The sequence below is a fragment of the Podarcis vaucheri genome (assembly GCF_965113315.1).
Source record: "Podarcis vaucheri genome assembly, chromosome: 15".
Classification (NCBI taxonomy): Eukaryota; Metazoa; Chordata; class Lepidosauria; order Squamata; family Lacertidae; genus Podarcis; species Podarcis vaucheri.
Genome location: NC_138753.1, coordinates 11,009,936 through 11,030,412, shown reverse-complemented (window position 1 = coordinate 11,030,412; position 20,477 = coordinate 11,009,936). Strand labels below are relative to the sequence as shown.

Here is a 20,477-nt window from a genome sequence, read left to right as displayed (position 1 = left end):
GACCATCTTGCAGAAGTAATTTCGACTGGCACGTCAGATGAAAGAACAGCTTTGGAAACAGTAGTGTGTGTGGCCCTGAAGGTTTTCTCTTGGCTAGTATTCCAGGCACCTTATGGCACTTCTCGGCAGCTTTGCAAAGGCTTCAGATAAAGTATCTCAAGCCTAATGAAAGGTTCAGCAGGCTTCATCTTTCGCCTATCCTGCTCTGCACAATGCTAAAAATGATATGATGAACAATGAAGGCTGTTTGCTGGTGGAAGCCAAGCCAGTGTATTCAGGTGTTCTGAAGGAGAAGGAAGGAGAAGGACAGGCAGACTAACTGACTAGGAAGCTGACTTACACCAAGAGGGACTATTGGTCTATCTAGCTCAGCATCGTCTGCTCTGATTGGCAGTGGCTCTCATGGGTTTCAGTAAGGAGATCTTCCCAGCCATACCTGGAGGTACTGGAAATGGAACTTGGGACCTTCTGCGTGCAAATCAGATGCAGAACTACAGCCCTTCCCTATTTCTTCCTTTCTTTCCCTCTTTTCACCAAGGCCAAACATGGAAGCAAACATCAAGGGATCATAAAACCCTGCCTCAAATAAGGTGTGGGCTTTGCAAACCTAAAAAATTCTTCTCCGACTCAGATAAAGACCTAGAAGACCTGTTCCCTGCCTTGCAGGCCTTTTTCTTCCTGGCCTGGGAGAGTGGGGCCCTGATGGACTTCAGCTACAGAAGCTTAGGCTCCTGAGGAGGCCAGAGACCATCTTGGCTGCCTCTTAGGGCAACACCAGGTCATCGAGCCTGAGCTTTCTAGCTACTCCCTGCCATGAACCACCATTGGCGGGATCAGCAGCAACAGCACCGGAGATGTTCTGTGCTTAGGATAACATTTTATCATCTTGTTAATCACCCTGTTTTAAGTGACAACTCTAGCAACTCCCATTTTGTTCTTGCATTCATATCCCGCCTTTTTCTCAAAATGGCACGGACAGTTCTCCTCCCCATTTAATCCCCACATCACCCTGTGAGGTAGATTAGCCTGAGAGGCCGTGGCTCACCCAAAGTAGTCCTGTATTCTTCACAGCAGACTAGGTATTCGAACCCTGGTCTCAGGGGCGGCATGTTCCATTTCGCTGTGTGAGGCAAAACGGGAAGATGCCACGCTGCCTAACCATGACTGAAGTCTCCCTTATTTGCATTGCATGGCGGCACCCATAAAGCATCAACGGCAGTGCCAAGATCTTGCCAAAATATCACAAGAACTTGGGATTTCATGAGATTGCAGTGGGATTTCACCCAAACCATGTGCTGCTGGTGTCAGCACTTTGCTGATAGCAGAGGCAGAGGTGATGGGGAACCCACAGAGTTGCTGCCTTGTGGACTTCCGCCACTTGAGGCAGTCGCCTCACCTTGCCTCATGGGCAGGCAGGCAGGCCTTGTCTGGTCTCCCAAGGCCTACTCTGGCACTCTAACCACACATTAGAAGAGCCAAATTGGATCAGCCTTGGCCCAGTATACCTGAAGGAATGTCTCCACCCCCATCGTTCAGCCCAAACACTTGAGGTCCTCATCTGAGGGTCTTCTTTTGGTTCCCTCACTGCAAGAAGAAAAGTTACAAGAAACCAGGCAGAGGGCCTTCTCAGTGGTGGCACCTGTCCTGTGAAATGCCCTCCCTTCAGATGTCAAGGAGATAAAGAACTGCACAACTTTCAGAAGACATCTGAAGTAAGCCCTGTAGTGGGAATTGTCTGATATTTTATTTTGTTTTTATATATGCTGTAAGTAGCTGGGGAAACCGTTATTGTTATCGGGTCAAAGGCCTGTCTAGTTCTCCATTCTGTTTCTCTAGTGGCTAAGCAGTTGCTGATGAAAAGCCTGCAAGCAGGACTAAAGGCACTCTCCTGCTTTTGATCCTCAGGGGCTGAAATTCAGAACCGGGCCACCTCTGATCCCGGAAATGATATATAACCATCACAACTAGAACCCACCAAGATCCTTGTCTCCCACAAACCTGTCTTAATAATGCATCCTCTGTAAAATGCCAAAATTGGGACAAAGGGGGAGGGACTGGAAAACAGGCACTGTCCGTTGTCAATGGGAACACTTGGAGCATACTGTTCCTCCCACTAAACGCCATTGTTGTTGTTGTTTTATTTTATGCTACCACTCACACGGCAACCATTTTGGGAGGTAAACGCCGGCATTCAAAGGCTGCAGCGAAAGCGTGCAGCCAGTTGCCGGGGCTACCCAGGGATGTGAGAATGAGCAGATCTCACACAGCGATGATTTGAAACATGCCTTGTGGCTTTCTAATAATGTGCCAAAGCATTCTCAGCGGTGCGCCGCGAGGCCTCCTCTTCTATCTTGTGCGAATGAACTAGGCCCAGCAGGCCTCGGCTAATGCAGGCAGGCCCTGCGCTCTGCTGGAGGAGTGCAGGCTCCGAGATGGCAATCGAAGCTTGATTTGCCAACACATTTCCAATGATTAAAATGTAATTAGCACGACGGAGTGCCTCCTCCCCGGCTAATTTTAATGCATGCTGTGACAGGCAGGCGGCCGCCGGTGCCGGGGCCCAGCAGCAGATGGAGGCAAAGGCAGCAGGAGAGGAAAGCCATTTTGCAATGTGGCTGTTCACATCAGGAAACCATCAGGGCGCGAGGCTTCTTAGGAAGGCCCTTGATGGCAGCCTGTCAAATTGGCTCTGTAATGTCTGACTGTGGCGGCGGTGGCAGCCATCCTTCAAGATGTCCTGGGACCGCCGGTTGTTTTGCAGGCTTTAACTCCTTCAGGTCTCTGAGCATCTCTGCGTGCTGATTCTCATGCTGCTGCTGCTGCTTCTTTTAAAGCGGCACTGCATTTCTGTATCAGACCAGAAACGCGGATAGCGCCGTGGTTGGAATTTGTAGCAGGCGTACAAATGCATCTGGTGAAGGGTTCCAATCGCCAGGCTGCGTTAAAATTCTCAAGGAGGGAGAACTTAGAACCCGAGGAAGCTCCCATGGACCAAGATAGATTATTGTTATTATTTTGTTTGTTTAGAACATATGTGAAGTGTAGGTGGGTTGCCATGAGGCAAGACACAGTGATAACAGCAAGAACTTTTATTGAACTAAGATACCTGGAAAACAGGGGCAAAGCAACTGCTTATATACATTTCTGAAGGCCCGGGCCACTCCCACTCCCAACATGATTGGCTGTCTAAACTTCCAAGCTGAGAATCATGACTCAGAGTTTAAGGGCCAATGGCAGAGGCCCAAATCCTGAAATGTTCTCTGATTGGATATCATGTATTGAATTAGAACATGGGCTCAGAATCCTTAGTCCAGACTCAAGCTCAGGCAAACACAGACCACTGAACACATAACAGTACATACCGCAAGTCAAAAAGGCTCCCAGAGGGAGTCACATGCCCTCCAACATTCCCAGCGCTATTTTTCTAGAAAATTGGCCCCAGAACTCACCATGAATGCCTCCCTTATTCTCTGAAAATGGTAATGGCACCCTTCCGAGAGGTGCCGGAATTGAGTTATGGTAAGTTCCATCTGAAACCCCCTCCCCCCCAAAAAAAAAATCCTCAGATGAAAATATCAACATTTTTCACTGACCGTCCTTGACCCCCAATTTTTTGTCCCCCCCACTGCCGCTCAAAGCATGTTGACCACCACTACACCAACAGGACACAGCACACATGCCTTCCGCCATCCCAAGAAAGCCCCTTAATCCCATTTTATTTTATTTTATTTCATTTCATTATTTTTTGGTAGATTTACATAAAGAAAAGCACACATATCAATCAATCAATCAATCAATCAATCAATGTCCCTTGGGGCCCCTTCCAACTTTGCAATTCTATGCTTCAGTGATTTAGACATCCGTTTGCAATTATCATTATTTTAAAGGTCCTCCTGAAAAATCCACCAGAACATATGTATGCAATTTGTATGCAATTTTCCCCAATAGAATGCATTTTTCACATGCTATTTTCACTAATGTGTCATTTTTAAGCACACTTCCCCTTTTCATATGCATTGCAAAAATAAAAATGGGGAGGGGAGTGAATTTCAAAGGATGGCTGCGTTTCAGTTTGTGTCCTGTTTTGGAAATCACAAATGTGGTAGATCTGCATTCGAAGGTGAACTGAATCTGATTTCTCCCCCACCCCTTGTGCCACCACTGATTGCTGTTTACAAGGTAGCAAATGACCCTTTCCCTGCTGAGCCCTGCACAAATTTTCTGCACATGTATGCCTTATTCTGTACAAATTACTTAGCCGGAGAACTGCATTGTGAAGTATGGAGAATTGCAAATCTTGAAGAATAGCTGGGTTTGGGGTTAAAGACTGTGAAGCGCTCATTTGCTACCTCAGAGCCTACACCGAGAGCCAGTGTGGTGTAGTGGTTAAGAGCGGTAGTCACGTAATCTGGGGAACCGGGTTCGCGTCCCCGCTCCTCCACATGCAGCTGCTGGGTGACCTTGGGCCAGTCACACTTCTTTGAAGTCTCTCAGCCCCACTCACCTCACAGAGTGTTTGTTGTGGGGGAGGGGGGGAAAGGAGAATGTTAGCCGCTTTGGGACTCCTTAAAGGGAGTGAAAGGCGGGATATCAAATCCAAACTCTTCTTCTTCATCATGAATAAAGGGCAGAATCTGTGTCTCCTGGGGCCGGCCCACCCATGAGGCAAGGTGAGGTGACCACCTCAGGAAGCAGAATACACAAGGGCTGCAGATCTGGCCTCCAAGGAACACATCACATACTGACTTAGCTGCAGTGGCAACAACAGCTGTGGTCTGCTCCTTGAAGGCTGAATCTGCCTCCATCTCAGCAGGCCCCCACCATGCCACCTGTATGGTGGACTCCTGGCGAAGAGGAGATGCTGCTGCTTGCCTCCCACCCTGGAGTTCCAACTTGAATAAAATGGGGGGGGGCAAGTAAGCCCCTCCATGCATAATTGGTCACAAGATGTGGAACATGCATGCCATGCCATTTTTAATGGCAATGTCCATCAACTTTTATGGGGCCGCCGTGTGAAATATTTTATTGGAGGGGGCAAAGGGAACTTGGTCTCTAGAAGTTGGCTCCTTTGCTCCCACCCATAGGGAGGAAATAGCCCTCTGGAGTCTCCTGAGGTTTGTACTTACCTGGCATGATTTGATTCCCCCCAACACCCATTCCTGATGTAGATCTACACTCAAACACTTGTTCCCAATGTAGATAATCAAATGCTGCCGCCGCAAGTGGGGTGGTTTTCCTTCATTTCATGGTCAGTTGTATGTATGTATGTATGCATGCAGACGCCGATACCACATAACACCGGTCTTGAAAGACCTGCACTGGCTCCCAGTACGTTTCCGAGCAGAATTCAAAGTGTTGGTGCTGACCTTTAAAGTCCTAAATGGTCTTGGCCCAGTATACCTGAAGGAGCGTCTCCACCTCCATCGTTCAACCAGAACACTGAGATCCAGCGCCAAGGGCTTCTGGTGGTTCCCTCACTGTGAGATGTGAGGTTACAGGGAACCAGGCAGAGGGCCATCTCGGTAGTGGCGTCTGCCCTATGGAACGCCCTCCCATCAGATGTCAAAGAAATAAACAACTATCTGACATTTAGAAGACATCTGAAGGCAGCCCTCTTTAGGGAAGTTTTAATGACTGATGTTTTAATGTATTTTTAATGGAAGCTGCCCAGAGTGGCTGGGGAAACCCAGCCAGATGAGCAGGGTATAAGTAATAAATTATTATTATTATTATTATTATTATTATTATTATTATTATTATTATTATTGGGTCATTGTGTTTGGCTTTCAGCAGGATTTATTCAGTACAGTACAGATTCTGAATCTTATTGCATTGGCGTCATGAGGTTACATTTCCAGAGGCTGTGTCTAGCAGGAATGGCTGTAAACCCCATGTAGATAGGGAGTTCATGTGGGACTTTTGCCATTTTCTCATAGGCATGCTGAAGCCTGTGGATGATCATAAGGGGAGAATATTGTGTGTTGCTATTGCATGCTGCAACAGGCCCACATATAGCTTGAATTTAGAGGGGTGTTGTAGATTTCAGAAAGGGCAGGTTTCTTTATTTTCCCTATTCTGTCGTCTTCTTGTTCCTCTGTTTTACCTTCAAATCCAGCCCTCCAGAAATTAAGATTTGACAAGGGGAGTTTCAGGTTTTAAATCCAGGAATTGGAGTGTTTTCCCTTCCCCACCAGTAGGAGTGGTGCATTTCAGTGATTTGAGATAGGTTGTTTGTAGCTGGTTGACTGGTTAAAACCAAATAGTGCTCATCAATGGTTCTTCATCGTCCTGGAAAAAGTGGCAAGCAAGGTGCCACAGGGTTCTGTCCTGTTCCTGGTGTTGTTCAACAGATTTATAAATGACTTGGATGAAGGGATTGTGGGGATGCACATCAGATTTTCAGATGACACAAAACTGGCAAAGCTAGTTAATACCTCAGAAGACAGAGTCAGGATTCAAAATGACCTTAACACGTTGGAGATCTGGACTTGAACGAACACCACAAATTTCAGTAGAGACAGATGTAAGATTCTGCACCTAGGCAGGAATAGTCAGATGCACAAATATAGGATGGGGAACACATGGCTTGCCAGTGGTACATGTGAAAAGGATCTAGGGATATTAGTAGACCACAAGCTTAACAGGAGCCAACAGTGTGAAGCAGCAGCAGCAAAACAAAACAAAACAAAACAAAACAAAACCTAAAATCCAAAACAAAACACTAATGCTATTTTAGGCTGCAACAACAGAAGTATAGTGTCCAAATCTAGGGAAGTAATAGTGCCACTCTATTCAGACATGGTCACATCTGAGGTCCTGTGTCCAGTTCTGGGCACCACAGTTTAAGAATGCTACTGACAAGCTGGAACATGTGCAGAGGAGGGTGACCAAGATGATGACTAGAATATCCTCAGGGTCTCTTTCAGCTCTACAGTTCTAGGATTCTGCGATTCCTTTGTTCCTTCCAACTGCACCTGTCTCCCAGATAAGAACCATGGGGCTAGGCCTTCTCAGTGGGTTATAGCCAATGTTGGTCCTATGCAAAGTAGTTGCATTGAAGTTAATAGACACGACTAACATAGGTTCATTAATTTCGATGGGTCTTTCTTGAGTAGATCTTGGTTGAACACAACCCAATAGAAACCCGAGGGAGTGCATTCTTCTTTGGGGTGGGGGTTTCCTTCAAAAACTATAGTACTTTACAGCTTGGGCATTTTTAAACCAGGGATGTTGTTTAATCCATCTCTGGTCTTCCAAATGTTGTTAGACTCCAGATCCCATCAGCTGCAGTCAGCACAGCCAATGGACAGGGATTCTGGGAGTTGTAGTCCAGCAACATCCAGCATATAACTGAGCTAAAGTGATATATGAATAGGCATGGATGGAATGTTAGGCATCCATATCCGACAGGTTTCACATTTCCATTAAATTTGTCTCAGTCTCATTGTAATAACACAGGGAAACAACTCTTCCATCTAGCCCTATCTTATAAAATGTATTTCCCTTTCTCCCTCCCTCCCCCCACCCTTTCTTCCTGGTTTATAATTCATTACTGGCATAGTTGTGATCTATTTTACTCTTTATTATTTATGGCAGCTTTTATCTTCTTGGGATGATTTATAATTTAAATTGTCCATGCAAGACCTCGGGGAGAGCAAGGATTACTGTAAATCTAACAGATGTAAACAGGCAGTATGCATACAAACCAATTGCCAGGTTGACATCTCTCCCTTTCTCTCCCCCCCCCCCGCTGCCGCTGCCACAGAGCGAATGAGCAAGTGTGTGTGCTGTATTTCAAAGAGGTTCTGGCTTCATGCATCCTTTGATACCTAAATGCAAAATATATGTGGCTCTTGCATATGTTCCAGCTATTTGTATTGACCAGAGACGGTCCCTAGTTTGCTTGGACTTGTCTCTGTTGAATAAGGATGGATGAATCTGTCAATTTTGGTCGTCCCCCCCTTCTCATTTTCCCAATTCTAAGTTCAGTTCTCCATAAACTATATTTATTAGACCAGATTCACACTAAAATGTGGATGTGAACTTATTTTATGCATATATATATATATATATATATATATATATATATATATGCTTTCGTAGATTTTCACGGGTACAGGAATGCAGGTTTTGGTGTCTTCGGGTGTCTTCCCGTGTAAGAGATCCAAGAGTCATCTAGTCCAACCCCCTGCAATGCAGGAATCTCAGATAAAGCATCCATGATAGATGGCCATCAAACCTCTGCTTTAAAACCTCCAAGGAGGGAGACTGTTCCACTGCTGAACAGCTCTTACTGTCAAAAAGTTTTTCCGTATGTTTAGTCAGAATCTCCTTTCTTGTAACTTGAAGCCAATGGTTTGAGTCCTACTTTCCAGAGCAGGAGAAAACAAGTTTGCTCCATCTTCCATGTGACAACCCTTTAGATGTTTGAAGATGGCTGGACCATAAAGAAAGCTGATTGCCGAAGAATTGATGCTTTTGAATTATGGTGCTGGAGGAGACTCTTGAGAGTCCCATGGACTGCAAGAAGATCAAACCTATCCATTCTTAAGGAAATCAGCCGTAAGTGCTCACTGGAAGGACAGATCCTGAAGCTGAGGCTCCAGTACTCTGGCCACCTCATGAGAAGAGAAGACTCCCTGGAAAAGACCCTGATGTTGGGAAAGATGGAGGGGACAAGGAGAAGGGGATGACAGAGGACAAGATGGTTGGACAGTGTTCTCGAAGCTACCAGCATGAGTTTGACCAAACGGCAGGAGGCAGTGGAAGACAGGAGTGCTCTGGTCCATGAGATCACAAAGAGTCGGACACGACTAAATACCTAAACAACAACAAAATCACATCTCTTTTCTGTCTCCTCTTTTCCAGGCTAAACATCCCCAACTCCTTCAACCGTTCCTCATAAGGCTTGGTTCCCAGGCCCTTGATTATCCAGCTTGTCAACATCTTTCTTAAATTGTGGTGCCCAGAATTGGACACAGTATTCCAGGTGTGGTCTGACCAAGGCAGAATCGAGTGATCCTATTACTACCCTTGATCTGGACACTATTCCTCTGTTGATGCATCCTATATGACAACAGTCTCCTTGCAAGAGCTGGAGACAAAAAATCTCTCACTTTCATTGTTGGCCGGAATGCATAAAAGGAGGGTGATTAGCAAGCAGTAATGCTTGCCACACCATGGTGTTGTAGTAGAGGAGGAGGAGTGCTTTTTGTTAAGCTTGAGGGCTGCATTTCCTTCTGGACAAGCTTCTGGGGTCCACATGCCAGGAGTCTGAGCAAGGTTCAGAGGCAAAAATGGACAGATCAGCAGATGCTAACTTTATCTTTGGAGGGTGGGCTTTTTTTCTACACACACTCAAGGCATTCTGGGACACGTTATCGCTGGACAAAAGCACTTGGGGGTGAAGCAGGACCAATGGAGGCCAGATGAAGAGGTCTGGAGGGCTGCATTTGGCCCCTGGGCCTGAGATTTCCCCACCCTGGCATTAGAGGACTCTTTTCCCAGCTTCTGATCTGCAATGCCTAGTTTTCACATACCATTTCCCTCTCCCCCCACCTTCTCAAGCACAATTTCTAAATGAGGACAGTTGCTTCCCTTTAAGGACGTACAAATAACTTGCCCTCACCTGTCAAGCGTGCTCCTTGTATTTTACTGGGCCCATTATGAACGCAATCTGTCTGTCGAGGATTTGCATACTTTCTTTCTTGAGAAGTAATGACAGCAATTTCTCTCCCTGCGCTCCCTTTCTGAGTGTCTCATTTAACGGCACCTGCGAAACCGACAGGCGCAGAGATGAGAAGTGAAAGAGAGCAGTTGATTAAATCATCATCAAGTCGGGCCTCCGAAAGTCAATCCTGCTTCCCGTCCGCAATGATATCCCTTTATCTTAAAGTAATGAGCTATGGCACTTCTGCATCGGGTAATGTGATAAGTTCTATTAGCATGTTCCATTTGCTTCGCAAGCAAGGGCAAGTCATCCCGGCAATCTCGTATCGCTGCAATCAAAGCAATTGGCTTCACAGGCAGAGAAGAAAGAAGCAAATGTTCAGGGTGATTTCTTACGGATCACAACACGGTTGGGGTGGGAGAAAAAAGCAGAAGGGCCTGTGTGTTATTTTAACCCATTACGTGCATCCATTTTTATCTATCACCCCAGTGTGTCATCCAGTACCACTAAATTCAGAACAGACATATGGAAGGACATAACACACACATGCATTGGGACATGGGTGGCGCTGTGGGTTAAACCACAGATCCTAGGGCTTGCCAATCAGAAGGTCGGTGGTTCGAATCCCCGCGACGGGGTGAGTTCCCGTTGCTCGGTCCCTGCTCCTGCCAACCTAGCAGTTCGAAAGCATGTCAGAGTGCAAGTAGATAAATAGGTACCGCTCCAGCGGGAAGGTAAACGGCGTTTATGTGCACTGCTCTAGTTCACCAGAAGCGGCTTAGTCATGCTGGCCACATGACCCGGAAACTGTATGCTGGCCTCCTCGGCCAATAAAGCGAGATGAGTGCCGCAACCCCAGTCATCTGCGACTGGACCTAATGGTCAGGGGTCCCTTTACCTTTACCTAACACACACATGCACAAATTTAAATCATACTCAGGTCCTGATCTGACCTGGGGTAATCTGGAGCAAGCTTGACGTGGATCCAAGCCCCAAACCAAGCCTTGCAAAGTCATGGGGTTGGAAGGGATAAGAGAAGAAGACATGCCTTTCCTTCCACTCACCTCCAGACTGTATGTTTTAACCAGAGTTTTAAACATGCAGTTGGGATAAGGAAAGGAGATGCATCTCATTCTCCTCACCTACCACTAGACCACCCCCTATTTGACAGCCCCAGTTCACTCCAAATGGACCCAAACTGAGCGAGGTTGATGCAGGGCTGCTTCAGCCTTATCCAGCTGAATCCTGAGTCTATCCAAATTGGCTCTGTTTGGGATCTCGGATTTGGTCTGATCTGGTGCAAAGCCCCAGCAAAAATTATTGCATTCTGCTCCATAAGGAAACCAATGTCATGTAGTAGTTAGAGTGTCAGGCTAAGAACTTGAGCTCCCTGGAGGAAATATAAGCTATGGTGATGGTACACGGTCTCCATTTGCTTTAAAGGGGGATTAAGCATAGTCATGGAGGGGGAAATGACCAGTGGCTTGTAATGGATATAGAGTGTTGGACTTTGACCTGGGAGACCAAGGTTTGAATCCCCACTCAGCCCCGAACGTCTCTGGGTGACTTTGGGCCAGTCACGATCTCTTAGCCTAACCTAAGGGTCTGGGTGGAGGTACAGTGAGGAGGAGGAGAACCATGTACACCACCTTGAGCTCCTTGGAAGATAGAGGTGGTATATAAATTAAATAAATTACCGTCAGTAAATAAAACAAATGCTTCCAGGATCAGAGGCAACAGATCTTTGAATATCAATTACTGGAAGACAATAGCAGGAGAGGACTGTTGCATACAGGTCCCGCTGGTGGGCATCTCCTTGGGGTTGTGGGAAAGAGAATGATGGACCAGTTGGGCCTTTGACTATTACAATTTCTCTCCTGCCCACTTCTTTGGCTCCACTGCATTTGCACCTCCGCTCAAAGATTCAAGACTTAAGAGGGGCAAACCCTGGTTTTAGTTCCTCCACTTGGGTAATTTACTATCTCTTCTCCTCCCTTGACTCCCACCCCTTTCAAAAATGCATTATATCACGTTTTGCCCCCCAAAAAAGAATCAAATCTGCAAACCAGAATTTTCCTGACATAGCCTGTATTCAGTCTTTGTATACAGCACCCAGGCAGAAATCCCTGAGATGTCCAGGAAAATCCAGACGTATGGCAGCCCATGTCGGTAGTGTAGATTTTGGCAAATTTCATGAAAAATAGCTCAACAACTCATTTTTTTCCCCTTTGAGATTTCGGGAAGAAAGCTCAACAATTTTGGGGAACAAAAACAAAAACAAAACAGAAAGCTCAACAGTCCGTATTTTCACTTTTTGAAATATGGCAACCATGGCCTACTAAAATGTTTATATTCAGAGAAATTCACACTCAAATGCTGATGAAATTTCAAAAGGATTTTTTTTTAAATAATGCAAACTGATGTTGAAATGTGGAGAACTCAACAAGAAAAAACAAGAAACTGAAATTGACAGATTCACTTATCTTTAGTGGGTAGTGTGCCATTTTGGGTAGTGGGTAGTGTGGCACTCTGAGCACACCAGGGACATGTTAAATTTTCCTACCACAAAGAATAACTATTCTGTGTTGTTTGATTCTGGATGGCATAGATTCTGCTGTAACTCTGTCCCTACTCTGGTCTTTGTCTGAGACACTGAAGATGTGATTCCTCTTTACATATAGCCTTCCTGGTCTAAACCACTCCTGCCTCCTGGAGACTGTGTTTCTTCTCTCTCTCTAACTATAGAAATACGTGCAGAGAGTTGTCTCATTTTTGCATCTAAAAAGATAATACTGAAAACACATTATGAGAAGAATATTATTCTAATTTACCTGTAAAAAGAAAACAGAGAGGTTTCTGCAGGAAGCAAAATATCTCAAAGGATGAAAAGCAGAGAAAATACTTGAGAGTGTGAACATGTTTGAGTAAATGGAACCCTGTTTTACAAGTCGCATATGGCACTTCAGTTGTTTGGGGATTGTGTGAACCCCTAAATGGGAGGAGGAAATGAAAGCTAACATACCATATTACCCAAATATAGGCTGTCCCCAAATAAAGACCGCACATAGGTTTCTTATAAGCCAGTTTCGAGGAGAAAACCGAAGTCTGCATTCAGGTCAATATGGTACACATGCCATTTGTTTCTGAAACCAACTGTTGATCTGTTTGTGTGTGTCTGTTTGTGGTAACACTATGCACTTCTCATACCAAGGCTTACACACAAGAACACATTACCAAGGATTGGGGTGGAGGAAGGGGGTGTGGTGGAGGTGGTCTGCCCCAGGTGTCTTTAGTGAGGGGGTGACATTTGGTGTGCTACCCGCCCGTGACTTCCAAGCCTACCCTGAGCCATCGGGGGAAGGGGGGAGCTGCGCCACTTTGCCGGACGCATTCCCCCCTTCCCCCTTTGTTTTGACAGCTGGGGGAGGCTTGGGAGTCACGGGTGGGTGGCATGCTAAGTGTCTGCCATTGGCAGCTCAATCTGCCCCGTGGGTGCTCATTCTGCCCCCGGCTACAGGGTGTGCACGCCGCTCCATGCACCTGAGTGGCTATCCCGCACCTGGGAGGGAACCCTCTGCGCCCCGCGCCCAAAATGGTGTTCTTCACCTCACTGTCCACTGCAGCAAAATTAAGTAATTCACATAATTAATAGTGTAAGTTATGTTGCCTTTACATTATTTCACCCCATTAATTTCAATACAGAGGAAACACAATGCAAATAGGAGTGGGGGAGTAATCAGTTACTTCTCATTTGTGGACTGAAGGCAACAGCAGCAGTAAATACAGTGGTACCTCAGGTTACATACGCTTCAGGTTACAGACTCTGCTAACCCAGAAATATTACCTCGGGTTAAGAACTTTGCTTCAGGATGAGAACAGAAATCACGCTAAAGTGGTACTTCAGGTTAAGAACAGTTTCAGGTTAAGAACGGACCTCCAGAACGAATTAAGAACTTAACCTGAGGTACCACTGTACTGATCTTATTCCCGGGATTTATTTCCATCCCTGACATGGGACAAATAGTTCTAGTTCAGAAGTTTATTGTTATAGCCAGAAGCCGTGACAGGCTTGTAGCAATAGTGTTAATAAAATAATACAGAGCATACATCCATAATATAAGCCAACACCCATTATGTAAGAGAGGGACAAGTGGCATTCAGCCACCCGAAATTGAGCAATAACACGTCTGAGATGCCCTTAGAAGTCCAGGGCTACCTGCACACTACACTGACTGGCTCAGCATGTGTCTACCCTATGCCAACATGGGGCAAATAAACCTTTGTGTCAGAAATGAGCCAGCTCCAAGCAAAGGTTTTGCAGCCAACTTCAGAAAGCAGCCAGGAACAGAGAGGCTTAGATGTTAGTCAGGCAGGGGAGAGTTGGCAGCTGCAAACTTCAGCTCTTCCTGACCTTGAAGGGCAGACTGATAACGCAGTAGTTGAGAGGAAAAGCTCGCAGGAAGCACAAAAAGGCACAAACAGACTCAGAGACAGCCTCTCGGAACCGGAAGAGGTTAGAGCTGATCCAATAAGTCCAAAGAGTCGGCGAATGGGAGGACTGCTAGACAGGAAGCAAAACAAGAAACGTAAGGGTCGTAAGTTCAATATCTTCTGTCGACGCCGGATGGAGTCTTCAGAAGGGTCATCTTGATTAATGATGCCAGAGGCTTTTTAGAGCCATCCGGAACTATCTGTTTGTGTTTGCAATAAATCCTTCTTTTTAATTGGTACCTACTCTTACTGTGTTATCAAGCTGGGAACCTTGACTCCTGACACTTTGCAATTTCTGCTCCTGTGCCTTTTTTTATCCAAATTCTCCAACATCTCATATTGCGGTCTCTCCTCTCCCTTCTGCGTTCATTCAGCCTGCAAGTACTCTTCCCCCAGTGGTTTAAAAGCTAGAAGTGTATTTGCTCTTGCAAAATTGTCCTAGGAATTGGGCTGACAGTTCAAACATACATCTCTGTAGCTGCAGTGTTTGTGAAACTGCAGGCCACAGACTGCACTGTGCCTTAGCTTTGTGTGGATGAATGTGCAATAGGGACGAAACGCATCCATCCCTTTCCACTACCCCTAAGAGATATAACTGCTAGAGTCTGGGGAGGAAGCTGAACCCTGAAGTATGACAACTCTAGCAGCTCATATGAAACATCTTAACAAGGCATCCTCCAAAGGCAGATGCAGACAGGGGTAATAGTGACTAGGGAAGAGTGAATCTGTCAGTTTTAGTTTCTTTCAGTTTCTCATTCCCTGCCTCTTCCCCCCCATCTTAAGTTCAATTACAGTCGTCCCTTGGAAGTCGAATTGAATCCGTTCCAGAAGTCCATTCAACTTCCAAAACATTCGGAAACCAAAGCGTGGCTTCTGATTGGTTGCAGGAAACTCCCGCAGCTAATCAGGAGCCACAGAAACCCCATTGGACATTCAGCTTCCAAAAGAACGTTTGAAAACCAGAACACTCACTTCTGGGTTTTGATCATTCGGGAGCCGATTTGTTTGGGAGCCAAGGTGTTCAAGATCCAAGGTACGATTGTGTATGGATTTCCACATCCGGTTGTAATTTAGGACTCCCTAGGAAGTTGGTGGATTCTCTTTCCTTGGAGATTTTTAAAGCAGAGGTTGGATGTCCATCTGTCATGGATGCTTCAGTTGAGATTCCTGTTTGGACTAGATGACCCTCAGGATCCTTTCCAAGCCTGCAGTTTTATGATTCTAAGTCCTCATTAAAATTTATCAGCATTTTCATGTGAAATTTCACCTAATATGCAGATTTTTGTATGCAGTTTCACAAACAGAAAGTATGTTTGTATGTTGTTTTCCCTGATCTATGCATTTTAATCCACCCTTCATCCCAGGATATGCGTTTCATGTATACATCTCTGGGCTGGAGAAGAGCATTGCAAAATTCAGAGATGTGCAAATTTGGAGGGATCTTATGGTTCTCAGGGGATGTGGGTTGCCAATCAGAAGGTCAGAGGTTCGAATCCCCACAATGGGGTGAGCTCCCATTGCTCGGTCCCTGCTCCTGCCAACCTAGCAGTTTGAAAGCACGTCAAAGTGCAAGTAGATAAATAGGTACCGCTCCGGCGGGAAGGTAAACAGCGTTTCCGTGTGCTGCTCTGGTTCGCCAGAAGCAGCTTAGTCATGCTGGCCACATGACCCAGAAGCTGTACGCCGGCTCTCTTGGCCAATAAAGCGAGATGAGCACCGCAACCCCAGAGTCTGTCACGACTGGACCTAATGGTCAGGGGTCCCTCAGAGTGTGTCAGAAAGTGCCAGTTAGGTAGGTTAACCTTTAAATGTGAGCTGCTTTGAATTTATCCCCCATCTTCAGGCACTAGGATCATTGGACTGGGATTGGCCATGATCAATAGGGAAATTTGGAGTATATATCCTAGAGCATGCTTTGAAAGGGCTGCCCCCAAAGACCAGGTTTGAGCACAAAGGGTTTTGGTGCCTCCCTGCTCTCATTCTTAGCCCTGTTTCTAGGTCTGAGTTTCACCAAAGTATAGAATACACCAAAAAGATAATCAATAAACAACCAATACCCTCTGTGGGCTTATATAGAAATAGAATGCAAAAAATGCTATTGTTACATGGGAAAAAAGGTACAGTCGTACCTTGGAAGTTGAATGGAATCTGTTCCAGAAGTCCGTTCACCTTCCAAAACTGAAGTGTGGCTTCTGATTGGCTGTAGGAAGCTCCTGCAGAAGCCCCATTGGACGTTCGGCTTCCAAAAGAACGTTCGAAAACCAGAACAGTCACTTCTGGGTTTCAATCATTCAGGAAACATTCGAGAACTAGGCTGTTCGAAAACCAAGGTATGACTGTATATATTTGGCAAAACTGGCTAATATACGGTAGTTACAGCTTTGCTACATTTGCACCATAGACTTGAAACACTATTATATCACTGTAAACACCGTGGCTTCCCCCTAAAGCATTCTAGGAACTTTAGTTTGGTTAAGGCTGCTGTTAGCTGTTAGGAGACTCCTGTTCCCTTCCCAGTGCTACAATTCCCAGAGTTTCCTAAGAAGAGTGATTTGTTGTTAATCCACTCTGGGCATTGTAACCCCTTGAGGGGACATGGGAGTCTCCTAACAACTCTCAGCACCCTTAACAAATTACAGTTCCCATGATTCTATGGGGGAAGTCATGACTGTTTAATGTGGTATGATACTGACTGCTTTAAATGTATGGTGTATATGGGGTCTAAAACGCTGGTGAAATGGTTCGGCTGTTCTCCTTGTCAACTGAGCTAGCCAGGCTGATATGCTAGCAAGCCTCAAAGCTGTAAAGGACTCTTTCTGAAAGGAAGACCATTCATTCCACCACTCATGCTGGTGTGTTCCTTGCCTGCGTCTGTTTTCATCTGTAAGGTAATTCCCTGCTTCCCCCTTTAGAAGCAAGGATCTAATTGTGCAGCTAAAATCTAATCTTTGCCCTTTTCCTAAGCTGTCAGCTCGTCATTGCCAGATAGATGACTGAGAATATTGTTAGTAGCAAGGAGAGCATTAGATGAGGTCTGTGGGGGGGGGCTTCCCCCTCCAGTTCCTTCAGATTTCTTAGAGCAGGAGAGAGAGGTGCATTACAATTCCCGATCTGAGCTGCGGAAGGTTTTAGGTGTCAATGATAAATGGATTTGAAATATGAAAGTGCGTTTTCTTTTTCTTTTTCTGTTCCCCTTGCAATAGCCATTGAACGATGCCCCCACCTGGTGTCATTGTAAAACAACAATGCTACACTCTGCAAATGTCACCTTCTGCTCCAAACTGTGGGTAGGCTTATATGTTAACTTTTCTTTAATGTTGGAAGCCAGCATCTGTTCAAGGTATGCATGAATGTGCCTTAAACTGGATCAAAGAGTTGGTCCATCCGGTAGTGGCTGTAATAAGGTATCTTGCTTCCCTGGTTGGAAGATGGAGAGATACAGGTGGGGACATGGCTGGAATGGAGCCCACTGTAGAAAGCTGTGAGAGTACCATTCATTAGTCCACCTACTTTTGCCTTTCACCCCACCCAGTATTAGCATGTGGCCCTCAGAAAATTTACCACAAGGGACTGTGACACTTAGGCTGGAAAAAGGTCCCCCAACCCTCTTTTATATGGGATTCCTGAAGAGGACTTAAGAGGTCATATAATTTTTGTTGTTGTTGTCGTTTAGTCGTTTAGTTGTGTCTGACTCTTTGTGACCCCATGGACTAGAGCACGCCAGACACTCCTGTTTTCCACTGCCTCCCGCAGTTTCGTCAAATTCATGTTGATAGTTTCGAGAACATTGTCCAACCATCTCGTTCTCTGTCGTTTCCTTCTCCTTGTGCCCTCAGTCTTTCCCAACATCAGGGGCTTTTCCAAGGAGTCTTCTCTTCTCATGCAGTGGCCAAAGTATTGGAGCCTCAGCTTCAGGATCTGTCCTTCCAGTGAGCACTCAATCTTCTTGCAGTCCATGGGATTCTCAAGAGTCTCCTCCAGCACCATAATTCAAAAGCATCAATTCTTCAGCGATCAGCCTTCTTTATGGTTCATCTCTCACTTCCATACATCACTACTGAGAAAACCATATGGGTTTTTGTAGCCATCTATAAATATTTGAAGGCTTGTCCTATAGATGATGAGTCAAACTTAGTTTTCTGTTGCTGCAGAGTTGTGGGCCTTTTTAAAAAGTCAAAGTTTTCCCCAAAGAATTCTGGGAACTATAGTCTGCTAAGGATGCTGAGCAGTTTTTCCCCCCTAGAAAAGTAGGTGCTGGTACTCATCATGAAGTTTGTTACAGTAAGTGTCACACATTTTGAAAATAAAAAACAAAGGTGCCAGTACTGTGTACCCTTGAGTACGCTCTGGGGAAAAAAGGATTGATGCAGAGAGATTTGAGGTGATCCCTGTTCCCCATTACCTGCGACGCGGGATTAACAAACAAAGCAAAACACAACCATCCTTTGAAATCTGGACTTCTCTGAATTGTGCGATGCAGTTCTCCAACAAAACAATGTTGCAACAATGTATATATTAGGGTAAACATCTTGGCCCCTCCCAAAGCACATTACTAAGAAATACGCATACAAAAGTGGGCTTATTTGGAGAAATTTCCATCAAAACCCTGATGAATTCTTAGGAGGATTTAAACAAAAGCAACACACAAATTGCTGCAGAAATATGGAGAGGTGTATTTATGGCTGGGGGAAATGAGAAACCAAGAGAATCAAAATGGTCAGATCCTTTTATCCCTTATGTAACTGTGCCCATATATCGCCTTGCTGTTGGAGCGAAGTGACTCTTCACAGCTGTGGGTTTTCTCTCTCTCATTTCGCCCCCTCATTCTCATCAACACTTTTTTTCCAGAGATGCCTGGCTGTGCGTTCAGGGCTCCCAGCATTTCCTCCAGGAGCCTGGCCGGGTGAACATTCGGAGCTGTTTGCCGAGTGTGTTTATTGCCTCTGCATAATTTATGAGCTGGAGGGTCTTTTCTGACCATCGTTCATCTCTGCCAGGCGCTGGCATGGCAGGCTCTGGAGGACTGAGCTGTAAATTGGATGGCCCGATCATGCTGAGAGAACCGGCAAAGTCCTTGGGTCAGTGTGGGAATTTACTGCCACAAATGGAACTTGTTTTCACACTGAGCCATGTGAGCTGTAGCCTGGTTGGACTTTCCTTGGCAAACCCCTATGGCTTGGCGAAGCCATGAAGCTGTCAGTCAACAGGCAAGACGAGAGGCTGGATATTCTCTCCTCTTTTGCTCTCCTCCTTTTTTTTTTAATCGGCTTGGCACCTGTACTGCTTCCATAATGGATATCAGTCGGTCTCGGTCTTTCACCATATGCTTAGCTCTAGAGACAAGGTGCTGCTGGGTATAGCGGTAATGATTTGATGGAGGAATTAAGTGGACCTTGAAATTAGAACTGGACTGTCAGAAGAGGCAGGGAAGTTTAATACATTGGCAATGGAAATGATGGTTCCCGGGGATTGCATTGCTGCTAGCACACTCTCTGCAGCATCACCGCAGTGCAGGAAAACATTGTCCTGGAAAATTCAGATGGTGTTGATTAGTTTCACAGTGAGATGTAATGAGTTGTGGGATGGGCAGGTGGCAGAAGAGAGAGCGAGAGATGCTCTCTTTCCCCAAGTAAGCCTACTACGCTCAATGCACAAACACGTAAATGGGAATGAAATGATACACCAACATGATGCGGCTGGTATAACTCTTTGACGGACCCTAGCTCAGTAGCAGAATACGTGCTGTGCAAGCAGAAGTTTCCTGGTTCAATCCCTGGTATCTGCAGGCAGGGCTGGGGAAGTCTGAACTGTAGTCAGTGTAGACTAAGGGTGTGGGGAACGTGTGCTCCCTCCATGTTGTTGAACACCAGCCCCCACCAGCCACAGTCAGCATGGCCAATGGTCAGTGCTGATGGAAGATGGAATCCAACAACATCTTGGTGGCTACAGGTTCCCTATCCCTGTTGTAAACAATATTTGTCTGGATGGATTATGAATTCAGTGTGGTATAAGACAGCTTCCTTTGTCCCTATGACTGCTGACTTTTGCATTGGGCCAAAGCTTATCTTTCACCTTAACATAAATACTAATGTATCCATCCATGATTCTGGTTGTAATCCTAAACACATTTCATGTGGAGTAAACCCCATTCAGCACAGTGGGACGTGTGAGGATCACGCTGCACGTTGGTCTATCAGTATCGGGCCAGTAACCAGGAATTGTGTTGCAGAGTGCCTAAGAGACCAGTGAATCAACCAGAAAGCCACCAAATAATTAGACTTATATGTCATGTAATTGCACTATTCCAGGTAATGAA

General features: G+C 45.6%; 1 protein-coding gene and 1 long non-coding RNA gene across 7 annotated transcripts in view; one reads left to right on the top strand and one right to left on the bottom strand.

The window, feature by feature from the left end:
• The window catches only part of AUTS2 (activator of transcription and developmental regulator AUTS2), a 679,139-nt gene that overhangs the window by 433,679 nt on the left and 224,983 nt on the right, over positions 1-20,477 (top strand). The window lies entirely within an intron of this gene.
• The window catches only part of LOC309519987, a 31,370-nt gene continuing 16,666 nt past the window's right edge, over positions 5,774-20,477 (bottom strand). The window contains exons 3-5 of the long non-coding RNA XR_014214108.1: positions 12,234-12,409; positions 9,629-9,772; positions 5,774-6,288 (exon numbers count right to left, since the gene is read on the bottom strand). This is a non-coding gene — a long non-coding RNA (uncharacterized lncRNA). The remainder of the gene's footprint in view (positions 6,289-9,628; positions 9,773-12,233; positions 12,410-20,477) is intronic.